Raw genomic sequence first — 27,283 nt, forward strand, 5'->3', positions numbered from 1 at the left:
ATCCAGGGCAAATTACTGAAACTGTGTGCCACAGTTTCTTTATCTGTAAAATGGGGGCAATATAAACATCTATACTTTTGGATCTTATATATGCTGTTTACAGATTAATTTACTCTGAAGATTATTTTGAACAAAATATGCAGAATTATTATCATCTATAATCTCCAGTTAATACGACTATTATTCAAATTTACACACCAACCACTAAGGTCAAAGATGAAGAAATTGAAGATTTTACCAGCTTCTGCAGTCTGAAATTGATCAAACGTGCAATCAGGATGAGTTGATAATTACTGGTGATTGGAATGCAAAAGTTGGAAACAAAGAAGAAGGATGCTTAGTTGGAAATATGGCCTTTGTGACAGAAATTATGCTGGAGATCACATGATATAGAATTTTGCAAGATCAACAACTTGTTTATCACAAATACCTTTTTTACCAACATCAACACCGACTATACACATGGACCTTGCCAGATTGAATACATAGGAAATACATCTGTGGAAAGAGATGATATCATCGGTCAGAACAAGGCCAGGGGCCGACTGTGGAACAGACCATCAATTGTTCATATGCAAGTTCAAGTTGAAGCTGAAGAAAATTAGAACAAGTCCACGAGAGCCAAAATACGACCTTGAGTATATCCCACCTGAATTTAGAGACCATCTCAAGAATAGATTTGACATGTCGAACACTAATGACTAAAGACCAGACAAGTTGTGGAATGACATCAAGAACATCATACATGAAGAAAAAAAAAAAAAACCAAACCCTCTGCCGTCGAGTCGATTCCGACTCATAGCGACCCTACAGGACAGAGTAGAACTGCCTCATAGAGTTTCCAAGGAGTGCCTGGTGGATTCTAATTGCCGACCTCTTGGGTAGCAGCCGTAGCACTTAACCACTACGCCACTAGGGTTTCCTGAAGAAAGCAAGAGGGCATTAAAAAGACAGGAATGAAAGACAAGACCAAAATGGATGTCAAAAGAGACTCTGAAACTTGCTTTTGAACGTAGAGTAGCTAAAGCAAGTGAAAGAAATGATGAAGTAAAAGATCTGAACAGAAGATTTCAAAGGGTGGCTTGAGAAGAGAAAGTAAAGTATTATAATGACGTGCAAAGAGCTGGAGATAGAAAACCAAAAGCGAAGAACACGCTCGGCATTTTTCAAACTGAAAGAACTGAATAAAAAATTCAAGCTTCAAGTTGCAATAGTGAAGGATTCTGTGGGGAAAATATTAAACAACCTGGGAAGCATCAAAAAGAAGATGAAGGAATACACAGAATCATTATACCAAAAAGAACTGGTTGATGTTCAACCATTTCAAGAGGTAGCATATGATCAGGAACCAATGGTACTGAAGGAAGAAGTCCAAGCTGCACTGAAAAAAAGAAGGCATTGGCAAAAAACAAGGCTCCAGGAATTGATGGAATATCAATGGAGATGTTTCAACAAACAGATGCAGCTCTGGAAGTGCTCACTCGTCTATGCCAAGAAATTTGGAAAACAGCTCCCTGGCCAACCAACTGGAAGAGATCCATATTTATGCCTCTTCCCAAGAAAGGTGATCCAACCGAATGTGGAAATTATCGAACAGTATCATTAATATCACACACAAGCAAAATTTTGCTTAAGATCATTCACAAATGGCTGCAGCAGTATATCAACAGGGAACTGCCAGAAATTCAGGCCAGTTTCAGAAGAGGACATGGAATCGGGGATATCATTGCTGATGTCAAATGGATCCTGGCTGAAAGCAGGAAATACCAGAAGGATGTTTACTTGTGTTTTATTGACTATGCAAACGCATTCGACTCTGTGGGTCATAACAAATTATGGATAACATTTCGAAGAATGGGAATTACAAAACACTTATTTGTGTTCATGAGAAACCTGTACATAGATCAAGAGGCAGTTGTTTAGACAGAACAAGGGGATACTGAGTATTTTAAAATCAGGAAAGGTGTGCGTCAGGGTTGTATCCTTTCACCATACCTATTTAATCTGTATGCTGAGCAAATATTCCAAGAAGCTGGACTACATGAAGAAGAATGGGACATCAGGATTGGAGGAACCTGCATTAACAACCTGCACTATGCAGATGACACAACCTTGTTTGCCGAAAGCAAAGAGGACTTGAAGCACTTACTGACGAAGATCAAAGACCACAGCCTTCAGTATGGATTACATCTCAACATAAACAAAATAAAAATCCTCGCAGCTGGACCAATGAGCAACATCATGATAAATGGAGAAAAGATTGATTGAAGTTGTCAAGGATTTCATTTTACTTGCATCCACAATCAGTGCTCGTGGAAGCAGCAGTCAAGAAATCAAAAGACACGTTGCATTGGGCAAATCTGCTGCAAAGGACCTATTTAAAGTATTGAAAGAAAAGATGTCACCTTAAAGACTAAGGTGCGCCTGACCCAAGCCATGGTATTTTTGATTGCATTATATGCATGCAAAAGGTGGACAATAAATAAGGATGACTGAAGAAGAATTGATGCCTTTGAATTGTGGTGTTGGTGAAGAATATTGAATATACCATGGACTGCCAAAAGAATGAGCAAATCTGTCTTGGAAGAAGTGGTTGCAACAATGGGCTTAAGCATAACAACAATTGTGAGCATGGCACAGGACCTGGCAGTTTAGTTCTGTTGTGCATAAGGTCGCTATGAATCAGAACCGACTTGATGGCACTTACCAACAACAATAATCTCAATAACTTTCTATACTTCAACATCAGTGTTTCTTAGGCTTCCTGTCTTTAAGCAGTGGTCCATATATGGATATGAATTATAAGAATAAAAACAATTAAAAATTATATAATAATCAAAAATCTCTTGGTAGCTAAGAGTGTGGAGTGATTAAAACAACTGAGTGACTGAGCTGCATGCAGAATTCTTTGATCCTACCCACCATGACGTATTTGACATGGTAGTTAAAAATAAATGTGTGTGTGTTTGTATGTATAATAAAACCAAAATCCAAACCCAGTGCCGTTGAGTCGATTCTGACTCACAGCAACCCTATAGGACAGAGTAGAACTGCCCCACAGAGTTTCCAAGGAGCGCCTGGCAAATTCGAACCGCCGATCCTTTGGTTAGCAGCCGTAGCACTTAACCACTACGCCACCAGGGTATAATAGATTAAAAAAAAAAAAAAACGCATCACTACCTCTAATAATTTGAAAAGGAAGAACATTTTTATGAACCCCTGGAGGATTTTGTGAAAGATCAGCTGGGAAAGGCTCTGTTCATGGAGCCTTAGAGATGAGATCACAGGTAGACTGAGTCAACAAATAATGATGAGGAGGATTAATAAAACACCAGATGGACCATAAAAGTGAGTGTAAACCCAGTGTATAATTACATAACAGTAACAAAAAAAGAGCTCTGAATAATCTTTTCAAGAAATTCAATCAAAATGATTATATTTAGAAGATAAATATTTAATTTGGTGGTTAGAAAATTTCTTATCATTCCATCCCTGTGTGTGTGTGTGCCATTTTTCAAAGTTAATTTTTATTTATAAATTCTCTCTAATTAAAACTTAACTCAATTATTAAATCTTTAAGAAATGGCAGCAAACAAATTCTTCACTGAGGTATTTTTAAATTCCGTGTACACATGTTGAAACTAGACATGCTTATCAAAGTCATGACCCTAATACTTGGCAGTATTAATACTACCCTACTGAGTAACCTAAAATATATACACATTTTAGGTGTCTGTTATGAGCCAAACACTGGACTAGTCATTGATAATACAGAAATGAAGAAGACTTGAGTTGACTTCAGCCATGTTATCAGGAAGCTTACACTCAAATTGGGGAGATGGAGGGGACATTTAATCACAGAAATATGTACAAGGCTTAATGCTCCAGCAGAATATAGAGTGGATAACTGCCCAGTGTGATCGGACAAAGCTTCTTAGAGGAGGTGACATTTGAGTTGTGTTTAAAGGCTGAATGGAAATTCACTGGTGAGATAAACTCCTTAGGAGGAATTACTTCAATAGAACTTGCCGTAAGCCCAGAAATAAATGGTCTGCGAAATCATTACCATCTGTCAATTTAGTCAGTCTACTTTGCTCTCACCTTCAGAAAAAAAGTTCAGAAATATAATTTACAAAAATCAAATCTATGTTATTGTCTCTTAAAATGAGTTAATTCAAGGAGGAAATTGAATATAATGAAAGAGAATCTCCCCAGGGAGAAAAATACTATTGATTGTTTCTATTTAATTATTTTGCTGCCAAAAATATATTATACATAAATCTGATGATTAAAGATTTAGATTATTACATTTCTAAACTGGTAATGCTATTTATTACATAGTATATTAATCATTTTTATATAATAAAAAAATTTTTTATATATTAATCATAAATATGCTCATTTTCTATTTTATTACAGTGCATTAGATTTGTTAAACTAAACCAGAACAATGGTCAATGAAAAATAAGTCCCTGATTCCAAACACCCCCACAACAGGATCTCTTTGTAACTGTGTAACTTCAAGACAGAGAAAATTGTCTAAGAAAATGTTGGCTTCTAAAACGAAAACTAAAATATCTATGCGGCCATCCTTTTCTTAATTCTTCTAGAATAGCTCGGGCAGATAAAAATAAAATGTGAGCCATGTATGTAATTTAAAATGTTCTAGTAGCCACACTTAAAAAAAAAAGTAAAAGTAAAGGAGTGAAATTAATTTTAATAATATGTTTTATTTAACCCAACATTTCTAAAACGTTATCATTTTCACATGTAATCAGTATAAAAGTTATTAATGAAATATCATGTATTCTTTTTTCCTTATTAAGTACTTGCAATCTGGTACATTTTATTTTACTCTTATAGTACTTCTCAATTCAGACCAGCTACACACATTTCAAGTCCTCAGTAGTCACATGCGGCTAGTGGATACCATTTTGGACGGTGCAGCTCTAGAGATGCCCCATTCAACCAAAAGGAAAAGGACGTCCTGTTTTTCGCTAATAAGTTATTTTTCACTGCTAACCTTGGGAGTATTTCCAAAGGTAGTCTACAGATTTTACATATTCTCTTACCATCTTTGAGGGCTTCAGTTTTAATGCCATAGTATTCTTTTTTTTATTATTATTCTTAAAGAATGTTGGACATTCTTTTTACAGAATAGTCTGAAAGAGCAATTAGAAGTTTAGGATGCACATAATGCAAACTATAGGTCATTTTCCAAGCCTATATTAGAAGCACAAAAACCATAGTCGTTTATCACTCCTGAGAATATTGTCTTGAGTATGTCTTTATTTTGGTACTGGTAATGTTGGGAGAACTTCGCGTTAAGAAAACAGTCTTTATGAACAAGATACCAAACTAAAATTGATACATAAAATGGAAGATTTTTTGAATGGAAACCTGATTTAGATTAGCCATAGGGGTCATTGGGAAAACACTTGCTTGAAGATATATTCCACTTTCTTAGGTTACCGAAAGTTACCTGACTCTTAGAAACTTAACAAGGACATTCTCTTGAGAGTGGAATTATTCTTGATTTTCAAGTAAACCTACCTACCTTTGCAAAGCCACTGAGACCTTTTTGCACTGGCAAAATCATTTACAGCCATTCAAAGTAAGATTAAAGTATCAACACTGAGAAAAAGAGCTACTAATGAGCAGTCAAAAATCTGACCTTGAGATTATGTGTGAATCGTGAATCAGCAAAATAAGTCAATTGCTCATTTGCTAAGTGTGTATCAATTATGAAGGACTTTCTAATTTATAGGTAGCCTCCCTCTCCCTCCACCAAAGTTAGTTTATAAATCAGATGTTTGGGATTGGAAATAAATTTACCAGAGGGGGAAATATTATAAATTATATTTAATTTCCCAAACTATCTGGTTTAATTTATAATATGCCTGTATTCATTACCTACCATCATTTATAATTTATAAGAGTTTTTCCCCAAATGTTCACTTCCCATTGCTGGAATGAAACGGGTATAATTTTACATGGTACATGACTGGATACTTTTACAGATATTAACAATCATGTGTTTATTTAATGTGTATTAGAAAAATATAAACTAGTACCATGAACAGTTGATTTTAAGACGTTGTTTCTTAGAATGAGATTGAGTAAAAGAAACTGGGTCAAAACAAGTCAATGTAGAGAAAAATATTGAGTAAATAAGAGGACAAACTCGACCACAGTTTTGAAGGTGAGGTGTGAAATTGATTACAGTTGTTTCACGCCTGGAAAATGTCTCAGGAGTTTCAATTAAAAATGCCAAGAGCCTATTTCTCTTCCCTGACACCTATTGTCTACCTCCTTTTCATCCTCAGTTCATCCTTCCTCTCATCCTCACCTCCTTTCTGATTTTGCCAGGAATAGGAACTCCAGAAGAAGCCCTGGTGGTGAAATGGCTAAGAACGTGGCTGCTAACCAAAAGGTTGGCAGCTGGAAACCACCATTTGTTCTGTGGGAGAAAAAACCTGGCGATCTGCTCCCGTAAAGATTACAGCGTAGGAAACCCTACGGGGCAGTTTTACTCTGTCCTATAGGGTTGCTATGAGTCGGAATCGACTGGAAGGCAAACAAGAAGGAACTTCAGTAAGGTGGAGAGTTGCCTGGAAATGGGATGGGAGGGAAGACAGGAGCTGGAATGATAAAATAGCTCAGCCTTGAGGGGTTGGGGAAGGCTGCCCTGATAATGTAAACTGAGACCTGAAAGATGAGTTTGTCAGATTCCAGAGAAGAAGGTGAAAGGAGCCTTCTATTCCAAGCAACATACAGTGTACAAGTCTGAAAGCATGGCAAAATGATTCTGAGAGGAATTGCACCTTGGTAAAATTGGAATTTGAATTGAAAGCACTGGAAAGTTAGCAAGGGTCAGAAAGGATTTTTCTTCCTCCCTGAGGAGCAACGATAAACCATTGAAGGTTGCTTGCTTGTTTGTTTCATTAAGCAGAAGAGGGAATTAATTTAAAAGAAAATTTTATTGAAGTGGGAGGGGCATGAACTGAGGCAGAGATATTCTTCACTAAAAAAAAAAAAAAAACAAAACAGTTGCCGTCAAGTGGATCCTGACTCATAGCGACCCTATAAGACAGAGTATAACTGCCCCATACGATTTACAAGGAGCGGCTGGAATTGATAAAGTCCAGATGGGGCACAGTGTTGGCCTAAAATATTAGTGGACAGAAGTAAATGGATTCCAAAGTGTTTGTTTTTTTTTTTTTTTTGAGATCAAACCCATTGCCTTCGAGTTGATTCCAACTCATAGTGACCCTATAGGACAAAGTAGAACCGCCCCATAGGGTTTCCAAGGCTGTAATCTCTACGGAAGCAGGCTGCCTGCCACATCTTTCTTCCATAGAGTGGCTGGTAGGTCCGAACTGCCAACCTTTGTTTTAGCAGCCAAGTGCTTAACCCTTACACCACCAGGCTCCTTTTTAAAATATAGATTGCCATATTTAGTAATGAATTAATGCGGAAGGTTAAGAGAAAGGGAGAAGCCAAGGTTTCTGGTTTAAACAGCTAGAGCCAGTCACTGAAGTAGAGAACCCAAGAGTATGCTGAGTCAGTTATGACTCCTGGTAACCCCACATGTGCCAGGCCTTTTTTCAGAGGCACCTCTGGGTGGACTCAAACCTCCAACCCTTCAGTTAGAAGCCAAGCCTGTTAATCCATTAACTGTTTGGATCACCCAGAGCAGTTCTCAAGCTTTACCCACTCAAAAAAACCCCACTGCTCTCAAGCTTTAGCTCCACTGAAATCACCTGGAGGGCAGATGATTGGGCCTCACCCACAGACTTTCTGATTGTGGAGGTCTTGGGAGCGGTCTGAAAATTTGCATTTCTAAAAAGTTCCCAGGTGATGCTGATGTTGCTGGTAGGGGACCACTCTTTGAGAAGCACTGATTGAGAATAAGTGGAGTTTGGGGAATAGTCAAGAGGAGCATATATATCCTTGGCCAGTTGGCTATGTGAGCCTGAAGTTCAGAATCGAGTATTAAGGTTAAAAAAAAAAGAAAGAAAGAAAAGATTTGGAAGGGTCACCTGCAACCAAACGATAATTCAAATTTTAGAAGTACATGGGGAGGGGAGAGGCATGTGCAAAGAAAAGTTAAAAAGATTAAATTCCAAGCCTCACTTCCCCTTGAGGATGGGGTTAAGTAAGAGGAGTCCACAAAGGAGACTAAGGAATACCTTAGAAGGGCCCAAGGAAGCCAAGGGGAGAAAACATTCAGGACCAAAACCAGAGGGACCGGTCAGTGATTTGACTAGCCTTGCCAGGATGCATTAACTGGCTCCATAATCACATATTAATTATAGTTATAAGTACATGTTCTAAAAAAAGAACTAAAGTAATGTAACCGATCTTTTAAAAATTAAACTTTTGTGTATAAGTTAATGATTCTAAACAGTCCCCTTAGGAGATTGTGGAGTTATTCCTAAAATGTCATTACTATTCACACCGTTTTAGGACTGTGGTCTCTTCTTATTTAATGTTTTCAGAGTCATCCAATTTTCATAATATGACAGTGGATTTGATTTGCCAGTCATTAAAAGCCTTTTATGGTGAAAAAATCCACCAGATGATAAACCTAGTAAATGAATTTTTTTAATTCAAAAAAAGATAAGGGAAAAAAGTTCTGATGTTATTGGAAACTGTCTTTGAAGTTGCATTTTGTTGCATTATACCATAACATTTCTCACTACATTGAAGGACAGCATTCATTTGAATGTATGAGTTCTTGGTCAATTTGCTTTAAATGTCTTCTTACCAGATAGCCATCTTGTATAGATGGAAATACGGATCTCAGAATGGTTCTGAGAAATGTCTTGACTCCAACTTTCATGATTCTGAGATTCACGGTACTTGAGTACTGTGCAGTGACAACCTTGTCAACCCGTCTTTGGAGAAACACTGGATCCTGCTCAGAAGCTTCCATGAAACGATTCCTCTATCAAGAATGTAGACAGGAATACTCAGGGGAATATGTTCAGAGGGTGACTTTTTCGGATAAGGTGTTTTCCTCATGTTGCAAATTAGTTTGCCAAATGCAGGTGTGTTACCTTCTCAAGAAGCCTTTATATTAATAAAAATGCACATGTCGCTTGTGTCAGAAATGTCAAACTAGCACATGGAAAGAAGAGTTCTGAGATTTAACACATATATAGCTTTTAAAAATATACTGCTTCAAACATGATATGTTATATCAGGTTCTCTTCAGCCCTTTTCAGTTACATTTTATTTTTATATGTCTTTGTATGTTTATCTTATCCAACCCATATCCTGAGATTCCTTTAGCTCCTGAACTCTACCTTTTTTTTGTGTGTGCGTGATTAAAGAAAAGCTTGGTTGGAAGAAAAACAAACGAGAACCTTGGTTTGATTTTTTTCCCCTGACATAGTTGTGTTTGAGATAAAATCAGCTATAGGCTATAAATCCAATATTTTAGGGCAAACTTGAGCCTGACTCAGAACTATTGCCTCCCCCCCCACCCAAAAAAGTTGCTGTTGAGTCAATTGCAACTCAGAGTGACCCTAGAGGACAGAGTAGAACTGCCCCATAGGGTTTCCAAGGCAGTAATCTTTATGGGAGCAGAATGCCACATTTTTCTCTGACAGAGAGGCTGGTGAGTTCGAACTGCCAACCTTTCAGTTAGCAGCCAAGTGCTTAACCACTGCAGCACCAGGGCTTCTTTTCAGCTGAGCTGATTCTTACGTATTCTTCAAAATGATCTAGACTTCTGAATAGACTTCTGGTCCGCGGGGGACCCCAAATCTCTCAGCAAATAATACAGGATGAGCATACCCAAGAAGACTTTTGCTCAGAGATTTCAAACTGAAAGGTTAATAATCACATTTATAGAGGAAAAAAAATAGCCATAAAATGATGACTCTGATATAAAAAATACGTAAGGATATACTATTTTCAATTCAGGGTTAATATTTTTCCAACATCTTATTTAAAAAAAAATGTAATCAGGCAGGAAAGTTCTAATAATTTTACACTGAGTGTCTGTATATCCACCACATAATTTCGCCATTCACATTTTACAATACTTGCTTTGTAATATCCATCCCTGTCTGTAGGATTAATATTTAATATTCTAATACCCTTATAACCCTAAATAGTAAGTTACCTTTTATAAAAAAGTAAATATGACATAGGTATTTGTACGGTGGTAAAGCACACTTGTTAGAACAATGTAAATTGTAGTGCTTTTTAATTTAGTTCATTGACATATCCATTAAAATTAATAACAGAGGTTATAATACATGTTTTGTTAATACTCCATTGCACCTGATTAGATGTAGACCATTTGGAAGAATCATTATAATTAGAGGGTTTAGGTTTGCCGATACGTATATTTTTTTTAAAAAGCCTACCTTTTTTTATTTGTTTTCTTTTTTATTCCAGTGGAATATTTTGCGAGAACTGGTTTTTCCCATCTTTATATAATTTAATTTTGACCTATATTTTTGTTAATGTACCATGAGGTTAAGCTACACTATGACGTGCTCAATAGATCTGGCAGTTTTGAAATTGGATTTTTTAAAGGTTTTTTTTTTTTTTTTGCATTAAATCCCATAACGCCTTATTGAATAATTTGTATCCATTACCATTTTAAAGAAAATTCTCAGACTGGTGGGTGAGAATTAAAACAGAAACAAATCAACATGGTAAGCCCCTCTCCCCCTCAAACCAATCAACATGTAGTCAATGTGTCATTTTAAATTATCAAGGCACAGCTTTCAGCAAAGTCATGGCATGACTTTATATGCTGTAGCAGTATTGCTAAAATAATGGAGAAGGCAGCATTTTCCATACAAAATGTTTCTTTTCTGGAAGCTTAGTACACTGAAATGACCACATTATTCAGTTCCAGAATTAGTAGCACACTATTGTGAATGGCTCCATTCGGCACCCTGATTACTCACTGAACAACATTCTTGAGGGTTTACGATGTGCAACGCATTACATTAAGTAGTGTATGGCAGAGGTTCTCAGATGCAGATGATCTGTGCAGAAGATTTCCTCAATCGGCAGAGAAATAAGAAATAAAATGAGGGAGAGAGGAGAAATGGAGAGCGATCATATAAGCATGTCACTTGCCTTTCTTAGGAAAGCCTGCCCTTTATTCGGAGACCATGTCTTTCTGATTCTTTTATTCGTTAAAATGCCCCTTCCTTTAAAATCGGACGGTAACAGTAGATGGTGGGTTTGGTTTTGTTTTCGTTATCTATTGCTACGATGATGCTGTGTTACAGACCACCCTAAAACTCAATAGCTGAAAACAGCTTGTATTTACTTAGTTCACTAGTTTGTGGGCTGATGATTTAGGTTGGATAGTTCATATGCTCTGGCTGGGCTCACTTGCAAATCTGGGGTTTTTTTGGGAGCTCCTGTGTCTCGGGGGTGGCTGGATCAATATGGCTCTGCTACTCATCTCTTGCCCATCCCTTAATTAGGCTAGCCTAGGCAAAGGCAGAGGTGCCAAGAATGAAGTAGAAACATGTAAAAAAAAAAATTCCTTAAATCCCTGCTTCCATGTAGCCTGCTAACATCCCATTGGCCAAGGCAAGTTTTATTTCCCCCTGTGATAGGCAGAATAATGCTTATCCCCCCCCCAACAAAGAGATATCTACGTCCTAATCCCCAGAATCTGTGAATATGTTATGCTACATGATAAGCGCAAGACAGAATTAAAATTGTAAATGGAATTAAGGTTGCTAAAATTGAGATGGGGAGATTATCCTGTATTATCTTTGGAGGCTCAATACATCGCCATGTCCTTATAAGTGAAAGGGTGATTCAGGAAAGCAGGAGTCAGAGAGATTTGAAGATGCCATGCTGCCGGCTTTGAATATGGAGGAAAGGCCAAGAGGCAAACAATGTAAACAACCTTTAACCAAACCCAAATCAAACCCGTTGCCATCTAGTCAATTCCAACTCATAGGACAGAGTAGAACTGGCCCATAGGGTTTCCAAGGAGCGGCTGGTGGACTTGAACTGCCAGCCTTTCAGTTAGCAGCCAAAGCTCTTAACCATTGCACCACACAGGGCTCCGCAGACAGCCTCTAGAAGCTGGAAAAGGCAAGGTATGGATTGTTCCCTAGAGCCTCCAGAAGGAAAATAGCCCTGCCAATACCTCAATTATAGCCCAGTCAGACGCATTTCAGATTCCTGACCTCCAGAACTGTAAGATAATATATCTGGGTTATTTTAAGTCACTAAATATGTGGTAATTTGTTACAGCAGCAAGAGGAAACTAATAAAGTGCCCCCCTCCATTGTTCAATCTTTTGAGTAACACCTCTACTGTAATTTAATGAATGCTTTTTGCTAAAATCAGCTTTTTTTTTTTAGCTTTTACCCATGTCTAAAGTAATAATTCCTGTAAAATTATAGGTTTGATAACTAGTGTTATTTTTTTTACACATGAAAATAAATGAATATTAAAATTTAGACTGTCCATCTGTGCAACACCACAAATCATCTCCCTACCACTAAAAAAAGGGTTAAGCAAACCGTATTTTGGGAAATACGGATCTTGGTGGTTCAAAGGAGCAAGAGATTTTGCAAAAATGAGAATTTTGTAGAGAAGAAGGCATTCGGCCAATGGTTACCATTTTTGGTAGACAGGGATACACGAGAAAGATAAATGATCCAATATGGCTCTGGCATATTATTTGCATTTGTATCAAACTATTTGAAGGTGGAGCCCTGGTGGCATAATGGTTAAGAGCTTGGCTGCTAACCAAAAAGTCAGCAGTTCCAATCCACTGGCCTCTCCTTGGAAACACTCTGGGGCAGTTCTACTCTGTCCTGTAGGGTCGTTATGAGATGGCACCTAACAACAACAACAATCTTGGACATGTCTTAATGCTGATGGAAACCCTGTTGGCATAGTGGTTAAGTGCTATAGCCGCTAACCAAAAGGCCAGCAGTTCAAATCCACCAGGCGCTCTTTGGAAACTCTATGGGGCAGTTCAACTCAACGGCAATGAGTTTGGTTTGTTTTTGTTTTTTTTAATGCTGATCGATTGTTTCTTCCACTGGCTGAAAATGTTCATCAGCACTCTCGCCTGTGTTCCAGTTTAAGCTTAGATTTATCACACTTTTCCTGGGAAACATTTTCTGATCTCCAACTGCCCCCACCCCCAGCTAAGATACATACTCTTTTCTGACACAAAGTCCAAACCTCTTTGCAGTGCTTCTCAATCTCTTTGATATCATGGTAAACAGATAAGGTGGCTCATAGCTGGGGTCTCCAAGCTGCCCCCAACCCTCTCCCAAATGTCCCAGGGCTGAGGGGGACTAATATCTGGGATTTCTGTAACACAGTCACAGCCTGTGGCTTGTCACACTCACTGAGAAGCCCAGTTTAGAGCATTTATCAACTGTGAAGTTCTCGAAGGCAATGACTTAATCCTGTTCATCTTTCTATTCATAATCCATAGCAAAATAATTGATATATGGTGGTTGTTGTTGTTGTTATGTGTGCCATTGAGCCAGTTCTGACTCATAGTGACCTTATGTATAACAAAAGGAAGTATTGCCCGGTTCTGCACCATCCTCACAATCATTTCTATGTTTGAGCCGGTCGCTGCAGCCACTATGTCAGTCCATCTCGTTGAAAGTCTTCCTCTTCATCAATAATGGTTGGTTTACATGAAATGAAAGAAATAGCAGATGACTTGTCCAAGATCACACAGTTACACAGTTACGTAGCTTTAATTCCCTTCTCTTTGGTACCCTCCAATTCCAGTTGTATCCACTGAAAGGCCTCAGCTATAGATCCAAGTCCATTTTAGTTTCCGAATTAGTCTAAGTGGCTCTGGTAGCACACCAGAAACCTAAACCTGCTATCTGATGGGATTTGTAATTAAAACTCTGTTGCTTACAGACTTGGTATTCAGTTTGTTGGAATTGAGCCCGGGGTCCCCAAATGGTTTGGTAGTTTCAGCATTCCTAACTTCCTTTCTTCCCCTTTTCTCCTGACCTCTGTTTTGGTCCAGTGGTTTTAGTTATTTGGGTACTATTAAACCCTTGGCAATTTTTCTTACTTCTGTTCTCTAGAAGTTGTCACAAGTGAATGGAGGCAGGATGTTGCTGGGCTATAGTGGAAAGAACATAAAACTGAGTTAGAGGCCCTGGGTTCCAGTAAATGCTGTATTGTGGGATTTAGGGAAAGTCTTTTAATGCCCCTCAGCATCAATCTCCTCATCTGTGAAATAAGCTTAATGATACCTGTCTTGCCTATATTTCAAGGTTGTTTTGAGGTTCAAATGTGTTTTTCCCCCATGTAGCCTATAAATTACAGATGCATACAGATAACACATAATGTTCTATAGTCAGCTTAATATTTTCAGGATTTTAAAAATCGATGACCAGCACTGATCTAATCTAATAATATATTGAGTGTCAATATGTGTGGGAGTCTCTCTGGTTATTGATGTTAATGAAAGTTTGTATAAAAAAAAAGTTTGTATAGTTTATCTAAAATTGAGCAAGGCTGTAATATTAATATATTTCATCGACATATAATTTTTAACAGATTTGTTTTTCCAAAATTTAGGTAAATTTTGGTTCAGAATTAGGTAGACAACTTTAATTTTTAGTAATTTACAAATTTAAAACATGATGGTACCAAAAGAGCCCCTCCTTTTAAATATAAGTTGCAACTCTCTTTAGAGATCCCTGGTGGTCCAAATGGTTAAGCACTTGGCTGCTAACTGAAAGGTTAGCAGTTCTAACCCACCCAGCAGCTCTGTGAGACAAAGACCTGACAGCCTACTTCCATAAAGATTACAGCCTTAAAACCCCTGCGGAGCAGTTCTATTCTGTCACACGGGGTCGCTATGAGTCAGAATTGACTCCACAGCACATAACAACAACTCTCTTTACACTGAAACTAATCAGTCATTTAGGACAGGGGAACCATATGGATCAAAAATCCATTAGCGTCATGAAACTAAAACAACTTTTTTAAACCTCTGTACCAGAGAGGTGGTATTTCTCAGCATATGTGAGTGTAACGACCGACAGAAACAAAAAAGTGATGGATTTTGCAAACTCCTCGCTTAACCATTATCCTCTTTTCACAGCTACATAGGAAGCCTAGCCCTTTGTTCCTAAGTTGATGTCCCTTCTCTAACTTTTTCAATTCTAAGCCCACACAAATTGATGTGGCCCTTTAAGAGGACACACAAAATAAGTACTGTCCGATGCTAACACTTTGAAATGTGATATTGTAATTACTTACCAAGTGAACATTCATCACTGCTAGATTAGAATAGAATTACCTGTTATATTCACATTAATAGCAAGTGAGCTTTCCCTGATTGATGTTGTTATAATGAATACAAAACGAATTAATAATCATCTGGCACTCACCGAAAGAGGCATAATCATTAAGGGCATACCATCAAAAAGTGAATCACACTTCACAATAAATGAGTATTAATTAAAGTAAAATCACAATGAACTCCTATTGAATTACTTATATCCACAGTACAAAGATATTAGGCTATTGGGATTAATGTGATTGCAATACATTATATAAAAATTAGTAATGACTAACCATTTAAAATATTTAGGAAGCAAATACTTGTTTATATTTGCTAAATAACAATCCTAGATATCTTGTTTTTTTGAGTGACTTCTTAGCATAGAAGGATAATGTGATGAATAATACCAAGAACTATATATGATATATTCATTCGTAGCTTTTTATCTGCATATGTACATTTTCAGGATTTTTGCCGTATTCCAATAGAATATTCTAAAAGGCTTCTACATTGTGGATGGAACATTGAATAATTTTTGTTCAAAAAATGTATTCGAAAGCTGATCTGCTATGAATATTGAAGCAGGTGTTAGGGAACACCGGAGTCAGAGCTGAGATTTGGGGGCAGAGAAGCAGAGCTAAACTCTTCAATATAATTTCTAAGGAGTAATTGAGCATATACATATCAAGGGGGCTGAAAAACCTAGGCTCTCTCAGTCAAGGTCCTGTCTTTCCTTTTATAAAAAATGTAATTTTTGAAATTTCTGTGGCAACAATTCCATATCAGAAAGCAAAGAGGTTTACATTACTTAAATGATCAGAATATCTTTCTTATACTTTTTCTACACTGAACATTGTTTAGAAAAATTTAGAATGATATTAAAATAGCTATAAAATACATTTGTCTAACATAAGAGTTAGCTTTTAAACCGGATCAAAATACATCTATTTTAAAAAGGGTGAATGTAAAAATTGGTGAAATCTGAATAAGGTCTGTATGTATCAACATGAATTTCCTGGTTTTGCTAATATACTATGGTTATTATGTAAGAAGTCTCTGGGTGGAGCAAATGATTAAGCGCTCAGCTATTAACCAAAAGGTTGGTGGTTTGAATCTACCCAGAGACACCTTGGAAAAAAGGGCTGGTAATCTGCTTCAAAAAAAAAATGAAAGATCACAGCCATTGAAAACCCTACGGAGCACAGTTCTGCTCTGAAACACATGAGATTGCCATGAGTCGGAATTGACTCGATGGAAACTTTTTTTTTTTAATGGTTATGAAAGATGTTATCATTGGGGGAGGCTGAGTGAAGGGCACATGGACATTCTTTGTGCTACTTTTGCAATTTCTTGCTAGTTTTAAACATTTCAAAGTAAAAAGCTATTTTTTTTTTTAAATCTAAGCATATATCTTTAGGAAGTGTTACCTTTGTTCATGTAACCTTTGGCTAACTGCTTAGTCTAAAAGAATATATACAGGTGGTTACCAAAAATCAAACCTATTGCTGTCGAGTGGATTCCAACTCATAGTGACCCTATAGGACAGAGTAGAGCTGACCCATAGAGTTTCCAAGGAGTGCCTGGTGGATTCAAACTGCCAGCATTTTGGTTAGCAGCTGTAGTTCTTAACCACTATGCCACCAGTGTTTTCTAAACCAGAAACCAAGTCAAACCCATTGCTATCGAATCGATTCCAACTCATAGCAACCCTATAGGACAGAGTAAAACTGCGCCATAGAGTTTCCAAGGGGCACGTGGTGGATTTGAACTGCCAACCTTTTGGCTAGCAGCCATAGCACTTAACCACTATACCACCAGGGTTTCCCAGGGTTTCCTAAAAAAAAAAAAAAAAAAAACAACCTGTTTCCATCGAGTCAATTCCGACCCATAGCGACCCTATAGGACAGAGTAGAACTGTCCCATATGGTTTCCAAGGAGCACCCAGTGGATTCGAACTGCCGACCTTTTGGTTAGCAGCCGTAGCTCTTCACCACTACGTCACCAATTTCTGGGTCAATCTAATACATAAAAAGTAAAACAGAAAGGGAAGAGGAGCTAATACTTTCCAAAGGCAAGGCTGAAGAGCGTAATTAATGTATAGACACTATTCCGCTAACTGATGCATGAATGAAAAATACTTTATCAGTGCACTGCATTGAAGGGTTATAAGCATCAATAATTATATACAGGAGCCCTGGTGGTGAAGTGGCTGCTAACCAAAAGGTTGGCAGTTTGAATCTTTAATAAGGTGTGGAATATTTCATGGTTTCTATATAATTGCAAAATATATATTCAGCACCATGATAAATAAGATATATGTTAGTAAGTCAATCTGTAGAATGTAAGATTCCCAAGGGCTAGAGAAATTTTCTCTCCACTTTCCTCCTTCCTTTTAGATGTCTAATGTTGTATACACACGATGCTTCAGCAACTTCTTGATGATAACAAGGTAGATTTAGCCCATGATACAGACATATTGAAAATCTGCTTCACTCTTTTAATTTATGTTATTTTTTAGATATATAGCAAAGCTTGTTTATGAAAGTTGTCTGGGATGAGACTTAGTTAAATCTTTTTCACACAAAATTGGTGCCATGGAAGTAATATCTGGACTGTTTTGATGTGTATGAACATCTGAAGTTATGAACAATTTAAAGAGTTGCGGGAAAAAAAAGCCACAGCTTGAAATATTTCAACTTTAACTCTGCAATTTAATTGCAAAATGAATAAAATAAAAATAGTAATTGTCACAGTGGGAGCTAAACCATGCTGATACAACTGCTGGGTTTGTTCTTACCAAAACCAAAAACCAATCTTAGATATTATTAACTCTGAAGGCTACATTGATTGCAATGCCAGCCTTTTTGGAAGACGAGGCATATCAGGCATTTTGAGTACATATTTTAGAGTTTGCCTTTGATACGGTAACATATCATGTGAGACATTAAAATAACAATATGCCTGCCTTGAGTGAAAATAAATTCAAAGCTTGTTTTAAGGTGTATGGAAATCACAAGCGTAACACCCTTATACTTCAGTTAATTTACTTGGCTGTTTGGCTGTGTTCATTTTTATAATTACAGTAAAGTTTCCTACATAAACAGTGTTAAATGGACCCATTGCAACACATCAAGAAATAATTACCTAGTCCCTATTATTTCATGTTATATATTTATATGTGCCATGGTATATGTTGGTACACATATTCACTTACTAATTTAAAAATCATCAATTAAGTCTAGGTGAGAAATGGTATTTATGTAGCTGTTCCTAACCACCTTATTAAAGCAGGGAGTTTTCATAGAGAAGGTGACATTTACAAAAGAGGAGGAGAAATGCATCTTTGTTAATAAAGTCACAGTCATTTGTCTTCTGGAAATGAATTTTGGAGTTTATTTTATGTCTGACATGTCCAAATATAATGTGGAATTTGCTAAAGGCTGAGAAGTTAAATAGAGGGTAGCAGGTTAACAGACCACTTTATTATTAAAAGAAAAAAAAAATAAGTAGACTTGCTAAATTCCCAGAAAAGTCCTTTCCCTTTGGACAAATACAATTTACTTTACTGGTTAAGTAAACTCATTGCTGTCTAGGCAATCCCGGCCCATAGGACCGAGTAGAACCACCCCATAGTGTTTCCAAGGCTGTAATCTTTACCGAAGGAAACCCTGGTGGCGTAGTGGTTAAGTGCTATGGCTGTTAACCAAAAGGTCGGCAGTGCAAATCCGCCAGGCGCTCCTTGGAAACTCTACAGAGCAGTTCTATTCTGTCCGATAGGGTCGCTATGAGTCGGAATCGACTCGACAGCAACAGGTTTGGTTTTTTTGGTTTTAATCTTTACCAAAGCAAACTGCCACAACTTTCTCCTGTGGAGCGGCTGGTAAGTTCAAACCACCCACCTTTTGGTTAGCAGCCAAGTGCTTAACCCACTGCACCAACAGGGCTCCTTCGTTTTTACATAAACTGCTGACCATCTGGGTACCCTTCTGGCTTACCCCCGGGTAGCCGGGTATTCTTGGACAAATAACCTAGCTTTGCAGAAACTTAGAGTCCTCGCTGATAGATGAAGAATTTCTAAACTCCTTTTCAAATCCATATTTTATATTTTATTCAATGGCAAACCATTGAACTGGAATTATCCTGCAGTGGAGCGTAGTAATGAAAGCACTAGACTTTTGTTTCTAAACACTGACTATGCCATTTTCAAGCTGTGTGATCTCCCTCCAAGCCTCTTAACTTCTCTAATCCTTATCTCTAAAACAAAGATAGGCAGTCAATGTCGTGAAGATTAAATAACATATAAATCACTTAGCACAGTGCCCTGCATATTGGGAAGGCTTAGTATGTGTTAGTTGCTTTATATTTATTATGATCATCATTGTCATTATTAGTAGTAATGAACCCTGATTGTTAGGAGAATTGGTTCTTTCCTCTTGTCTTGGAGTCAAAATAGGGGTAAAGGGCATGTTGTCTCTAATTTCTGGCAGTATATTATGAATTAATAGCAATACGCCACATTTGTATATGGCTGTTTATGGTATACAAAGCACTCTTTTGTGTTCTCTTATTAATATTTCAAAAGCAAGTTTTGAAAGCCAGAATTTACAAGAGTGTAACACAAAGAAGTAAATATTTTGCTCTGTGGGTCTTTTAGTTTTGCTGACTCAAGTTCTCTCAATTCTCATATGCACCTGTCTTTTGATGAACAGAATGATAAACAGAGTATAATCTTATATGTGCATATTCATTCAGACTGGAAAAGATCCAGAGGCACAAAAATCAGGATAATTCGGATCCTCCTGTGGGGAGTTACCTTACGCAGTACAATTGCCAAGAGGTCCATAAACATGGCAAAATATTAGTTTGAACCATATGATATTGCCCATTGTCTTAGTTTCTTAGTGCTGCTATTACAGAAATACCACAAATGGATGGCTTTAACAAAGAGAAGTTTTTTTTCTTGCAGTTTATGAAGCTAAAAGTCCGAATTCACTGGCTCTGGGAGAAGGCTTTCTCTGTTATTTCTGGGGGAAGGTCCTTGTCTCTTTTCAACATCTGTTTCTTAGTTCCTTGGTGATCTTCATGGCGCTTACCATCTGTCTTCCCCCATCTGTTCTTGCTTGCTTCTGTAGCTAATCTGCTTCTTTTATATCTCAAATGTGCTTGGCTTAGAACATCCTACACTGATATGGCTTCATTAACGTAACAAAGGAAACTCTATTCCAAATAGGATTACATACACAAGTATTGTTGTGTGCCATCCAGTCAATTCCAACTCATTTGTTGTTGTTAGGTCCTGTTGAGTCTATTTTCGATTCGTGGTGACCAAGTAGAACTGCCCCATAAGGTTTTCTAGGCTGTAATCTTTATGGAGGCATGTCGCCATGTCTTTCTCCCTCAGAGCGGCTGGGGAGGTTCGAACTACCAACCTTTTGGTTAACAGCTGAGTGCTTAACTGTTGTGCCACCAAGGCTTCTCATAGCAACCCTCTATGACAGAGTATGACTGCCCCACAGGGTTTCCTAGGCTGTAATCTCTATAGAAGCAGATCCCCAGGTCGTTTCTCCTGCAGAGCAGTTGGTGGGCTCGGACCATTGACTTTTTGGCTAGCAGTTGAGCACTTAACCTTGCATCACCAAGGCTCCTTTCCACAAGTATAGGGGTATGGATTTACAACATGTATTTTGGAGGGAGGCAATTCAATCCATAACACCAATATTCGACTGCTTTAGACTTACAAAATTGTCAAGTTTTTAATATGCTTGAACAGAAGAGTGTAAGTCATGTAAGTTCAAGTTATGGATGCTTCCCAAATATTTTTCAGTAAAGAATAGTGAGTAAAATAAATGTTTAGTAAATTAAACCTGAGAAACTTAGTGTCATAAAGAATTCTAACTCATAAATCTAATTAGTAATTATTTACGATCCTTCATTAGCCAAATTTAAATTATCCACAAATCCCACCCCCTCCTTTACGTCACCTCCTGACCAATGCAGTTGATCAAACATCTTTTTAGCAAAATTTTCTTTCTATAGATCACTTATAAGAACTTGTTAAAAATAGTAGATCTTGAAACTTTACTAAAATGAAAGTAGGAGAGTTAAAATTATATTTACCCACAAGAAGAAAACAATAGAATGTGAGAGATGACATTTTTTGAAAACTGTAAATGGAATGGAGGAGTTAGCATATTTAGGAAAAGTGAACACCAAGTATCTAAAAAACCAGTTGCCATCTAGTCCATTCTGACTCATAGCAACTTCATGTGCGTCGGAGTAGAACTGTGTTCCATAGGGTTTTCAATGGCTAGTTTTTTGGAAGTAGATTTACCAGGCCTTTCTTCCAAGGTGCCTCTAAGTGCTATCTTCATGATTGTTTGTGTCTGTTGTAGCTATTGTGTCAATCCATCTCACTGAGGGTCTTCCTCTTTTTTACTGACCCTCCACTTTGCCAAACATGATGTCCTTTTCTTGGAGTGGGTTTTCCTGGTGATGTGTGCAAACTAAGCACTTCAGAGTTTCGCTATCTTCACTTCTGAGGAGCATTCTTGTAATTCTTCTGAGTCTGATTTGTTTGTTCTTTTGGCAGTCCATGGTATATTCAAAATTCTTGGCCAACACCACAATTCAAATGCATCAATTCTTCTGTCTTCCTTTTTATTGTCCAGCTTTCACATGCATATGAATACCTATAATTAACATTCCTAGAGACATAAGAGAAAATTGTGGACCCATTAAACAAAAAAACGAATGCTATTAAAAAGGAAACTTCCAAGAAAAAGAATGGGCTTGTGGAAAATAAAATTATGATAGCCAATGTATAAAACTAAATTGAATTTGTAAGGTAAATTCACAAGAAAGGTGAAAAAATAAAGACCAAGAAACGAACAATAAAAAAGAAAAGAAGTAACATTAGAAGATCAAGAAGTCCAATATTTAACTCAAGGAGTTTCACAGAAAATATAGGGAATAATTTATGAAAAAAATAAGAGCATTTCCCAGAAATGAAGGACATGGGTTTAAGAGTGAAAGTGCCTACCAAGTTCACAACACACAAACACACACACACAAAGACTCACATCAAGGATCAAGACATATCACTGACATTTCAGATCTTTAATAAAGAAAACATTCTAAAAATTTCCAGAGAGAGAGCAAGAGATTGAGATTAAGATTGAAAGACAGAGAGATAAAAACCAAGTTACTAACGGATCGAAAATCAGAACGGCATCAGACGTCTTAATAGCAATAGTTGACAGAACTAATAAAATATTTTCAGGCATTCAGAGTCTCAAAAATTTACTTCCCAAGCACCCTTCCAGAGAAAAAACAATTCATTTTTGACAATATGATCTACAGACTATTTTGAAAAATCTTCTTATACAAAAAAAGCAACCAAAAATGCTGGATGAAATATGATACACACCCATTTAAAGCTTAGCTGAACTCAAAAGAAAGTAAGCAAAATACTCAGGAGCAAAAAAAAAAAAAAAAAAGAGGAGCCCAAAACTCGCCCTGATGGTGTTTGTTAATAATTAAAGTAGCTTGGGTTTTAGTGCTGGCACAGTGGCTGAGAGCTAGGGCTGCTAACCAAAAGGTTGGCAGTTCAAATCTACCAGTAATTCCTTGAAAACCCTATGGGGCAGTTCTGCTCTGTCCTATAGGGTTGCTAAGAGCTGGAATCGACTTGATGGCAATGGGCTTGGGTTTCAGTGGCCTCTAGGGGATAGGAGGAAAGGCCAGGCTTAGGTGAATTATAACTAGGATTCCTATTAAGAAATCATAACTCTCAAAGAACTATACCTTTAGTAGAAGAGTAGCCTGGGAAAAATTCTTTTATCAGCAAAGGGGGATGACAAGAAAACTTGTCCAAATCAGCCTGAGCTCTGAGTAGGGAAAATTTTTCCTCTTAAAATTTGAAATCTCAGGACTTCCTCTCACATTTGGGGTTCAGATCAAAACTACCTTTGTGATTCTGAGAGTCTTCAAACTCAGAAATGTATATGATACAGCCCTGGGTTGTTAGCATCCACACACAATTTCTGAAGGGATGTACCTTTAACTCAGACCATGCGGGGTTTCCACAGTTAATACCCTATCAAGTATGAACTCATGCTCTAAAATTACATAACATACATGGAAACATCATTAACAACAGTCAACTGGGGAAAATTAGATTCTCTAATATCTTCAGATAATGAAATTATCAATATTAGAAATTTAATGAATATGCTTAAGGATATAAAAGGCAGAATCAAGAACAGGAGAAAGGAACAAGTACTATTAAAGTACACATACCTTGGACACGTTGTCAGGAGGGATCAGTCCCTGGAGAAGGACATCATACTAGGTAAAGTAGAGGGTCAGCGAAAAAGAGGAAGACCGTCAACAAGATGGATTGACACAGTGGCTGCAACAATGGGCTCAAGCATAACAATGATTGTGAGCCTGGCACGGGACTGGGCAGTGTTTCATTCTGTTGTAAACAGGGTCACTATGAGTCAGAACCAACTCAACAGCACCTAACAACAACAACAACAACTATTAAAAACAGGCAAATTTGAAAAAGAACATTTCTTAAGTAGGAAAGTTGGTGTGTACAAGAGCGTTAAATCCTCCTTTTTTATAATGGGAAATCAATAGATAATACCTAAAACTGATAAATTAAGAACTTAAGTTATAGCTATATTATTTGGGCATATGGATATAAATACCAGAAAAGAACAGCTTAAAGAGTTTGGAGTAAAGAAAAACTCAGAGAAGATTAGGATAGAGATATGCTGTTTTTCATTATCAGCCTTGTAGTATTATTAGATTTTTTTCTTAAAACTATACACATGCAATACTTGGGTAATTTTTTTTTAATTCTAAAACATATGGCTTATTCTTAAACCAAATTCTAGAATTCAGCCTCAGTTAGAATCAGAAAGTAAAGTCTATATATTGATTTCTTATTTATTACATTGCACAAACTCTTTTATAGACCTAATTGCTTAGGCATTTTGGTAGTTAATAGGAGCTTGATCTCCATCGTCTACATCAGACATCCCTGCTTAAAAATCTTTTATCTCATTGAATCCTCTTTTCTTCATAGAGCTCCTAATTAGAGCATGTATATTCTCACACTTTCATAACTTCAAACTTCATATGTAGGACTTGAAGTTATTGAGAATAGAAGAGAGAGAGAATATCTGAGCTAGGACACAACCCCAGCCCCAGACAAATTTGCCAAACCATTCCCTATAAACAGATTCTAAAGAACCTTCTTAAAGACTTCTAGGGTGTTTACATCAAATCAGGAGGCAGAAGTTAGGGGTTAGACTATTATTAGCTAATGAAACGACTAGCTTGTGCTTTCTGATGAAAGAAGAATCTACTTATATTATCCAAGGAATATCTGGGACTTATAATCATCTAATACTACTTCAAATAGCCATTTCATGCCTCACTCAGGTCACCTCAGACCTCTAAACTGAAAGAGTGTTCCCACCTACTAAAGACTAATTGTTAAGCCATTTGAAATTTACCCAAGTGCATCTAGTCTTTGTGGAGAAATTTCAAAACGCAGTGGAGAGCAATCAAGAGTAGGGAACTTGCAACTCCCCTGGAAGTTCCACTGCGTGCCTAGAGATCCAAGGAGCAAGTGCCAGGAACAGTTCTGACCTTTGTGCTTGCCATTGTGAAACACCATGGAGCTTCAACAGACATTAGCAGCAAAAGCCATAGGATATGGATGTGCTCAGTAACCGGCAATTTTTTAAATCTGAGAACATTCTATAGCTTTCTCAGTCTTAAATTATTTATCTTGCTATCCCTCACTCTCTTTCTGTCTGTATTTCTATGTGATTCTTTGTAACTCTCTTTTTGTGTAGATATATGAATAGATTTCCCCCCACTTTTACATAGATAAAAAAAAATTTTTTTTTCTTCTAAATATATGTACATATTTGTGAATAGCATCTCTCCTCTCTAATATGTTGTTTTCTATTTTTGTTGTTCTTGGTATACCTGTCTTTAGGTCCACAGTTCCACAGATTCTGTATCTGTATCCTCCCTGCCTGTTTTTTGGTTTTGGGTTTTTTTTTGTTTGTTAATTTTCTTTTTTCTATTTCTCTCCTTTCATTTATCATGATACAGAAAATCAGTAAATTTATTATTGTTTTACTTAAAGGAGCTAAGCATACCATTATATATTATTCATATATATTTTATTCATATTCATTTATATATATTTATATATATGTTAAAATTAAACTGATTCGGTTTTACTTACATAGGTTTCCCTTGACATATGTCTGTGTATTTGAGTGTATGTGAAAATCAGTGACCAGTAATAAAAAAAAAAGTCCCCACCTCTCTTATCAAAGCCGGAAATGTAAAACTTTTCCACCTGCCCTCTTTTAAAAAATGCCCCATAGAACCTATGAGATGTGAAGGGACTAGATATCTATATATATTTTTTCCAGTTGAAAATAAGTTTTTTTTCTGAAGATTTTTTAATGAAGAAAAAGGATTTCTACAATGGGCCAAAGCAAAATGTTTTATATCTACAATTGTAATGAGATGAGAAATAATCTGAATTGACTCTCTGTCCCTCAAGCAGTTCTCCATAAATATTGAACCTCCGCTTTAGAGAGGAACACTCAGTAGACAGTGTGAAGTTGTAGAAAATTCTCTGGCAAGAACATGGAATACAGTTACTTTGCTGTTGAAAAAAAACAGATCGAAATGTTTTGACAAGGCAGAGTAAAGGTAAAAAGTCCTTTTGTTAGAAAACAATTAAAAGGCACCTGACCTAGGTTTAGTATCTTCTAAAGGCAGAGTACCTTTGCCACCTAACCTAATATGAAGTAAGGGCTCAATTATTCTCAATAAATACCTGTTGAAGTAATGAATAAATGTTTTATTTTAGATTCCCCAGAAGGAGACTGCCTTAGTTATCTAGTGCTACTATAACAGAAATACCACCAGTGGATGGCTTTAACACACAGAAAGTTATTCTCTCACAGTCCAGTAGGCTAGAAATCTGAATTCAGGGTTTTTTTTTTATGGGTTTGGGCACTGGCTCCAGGGGAAGGCTTTCCCTCTCTGTTAGCTCTGGAGGAAGGTCTTCGTCATCAGTCTTCCCTTGATCTGAGAGCATCTCAGTGCAGGAACCTCAGGTCCAAAGGACTCGCTGTGCTCCCAGCACTGCTTTCTTGGTGGTATGAGGTCCCCATGCCTCTCTGCTTGCTTCTTTCTTTTATATCTCAAAAGTGATTGGCTTAAGACACTACCTAATCTTGTAGATCTCATCAATATAACTGCTGGTAATCCATCTTATTAGATCATAGTGATAGGATTTACAACACATGAGGAAATCACATGAGAAGATAAAATGGTAGACAATCATACAAGGGAATCATGATCTAGCCAAGTTGACAGATATTTTGGGAGGACACAATTCAATCCATGACAGAGAACCCAAGTCAAAGAGGACCCTGAAACAAGGATTCACTTGAAAGGGGAATAAAATATCTATAGGTGAGAGGGGAAGTGAGGCAGAGAAGAAAAGGCAGTTAATGAAAAGTGTATTATCAAGTCAACTACTAGTAGTTGAGTAGAACTTAACCCCACTGGGGAATTCTGGGTATAGTGAAAACACATGCTTCAGAGTTATCCTACCCAAGGGGCAAGGGAGCTGGGGAATGCATATAGCAACTCCCGTTAGTTGTTGGTTGAGGATGGCTTCCAGGGAGAAGCTAATTCTTCAGCACTCCTGGCCTACCACATAGGCAGGAAAAACACTTTTATTGCCAGAGCAAGCCATCAAGGAAAAAGAAAGTGGGCCCTCACAGTTAAAAGCCAGGCCAGTGTTCACTGAAGTGGTGAAGATGTTTTATTTAAACACATAGATCTAATGAATAAGCCTATGACAGCTGCCTCATAGGCAAAAATTTTGTTTTAAAAAGGGTACAAGGTGTGTTGGTTAAGAGAAATTAGGGAAAGATTGCTTTT

General features: G+C 37.2%; 1 protein-coding gene across 12 annotated transcripts in view; it reads left to right on the top strand.

Moving 5' to 3' along the window:
• Window positions 1-27,283, top strand: part of DMD (dystrophin) — a 2,447,064-nt gene that overhangs the window by 1,944,426 nt on the left and 475,355 nt on the right. The gene's annotated exons all lie outside the window — the stretch shown is intronic.

Source organism: Elephas maximus, chromosome X (assembly GCF_024166365.1).
Source record: "Elephas maximus indicus isolate mEleMax1 chromosome X, mEleMax1 primary haplotype, whole genome shotgun sequence".
In the NCBI taxonomy this organism is placed as follows: Eukaryota; Metazoa; Chordata; class Mammalia; order Proboscidea; family Elephantidae; genus Elephas; species Elephas maximus.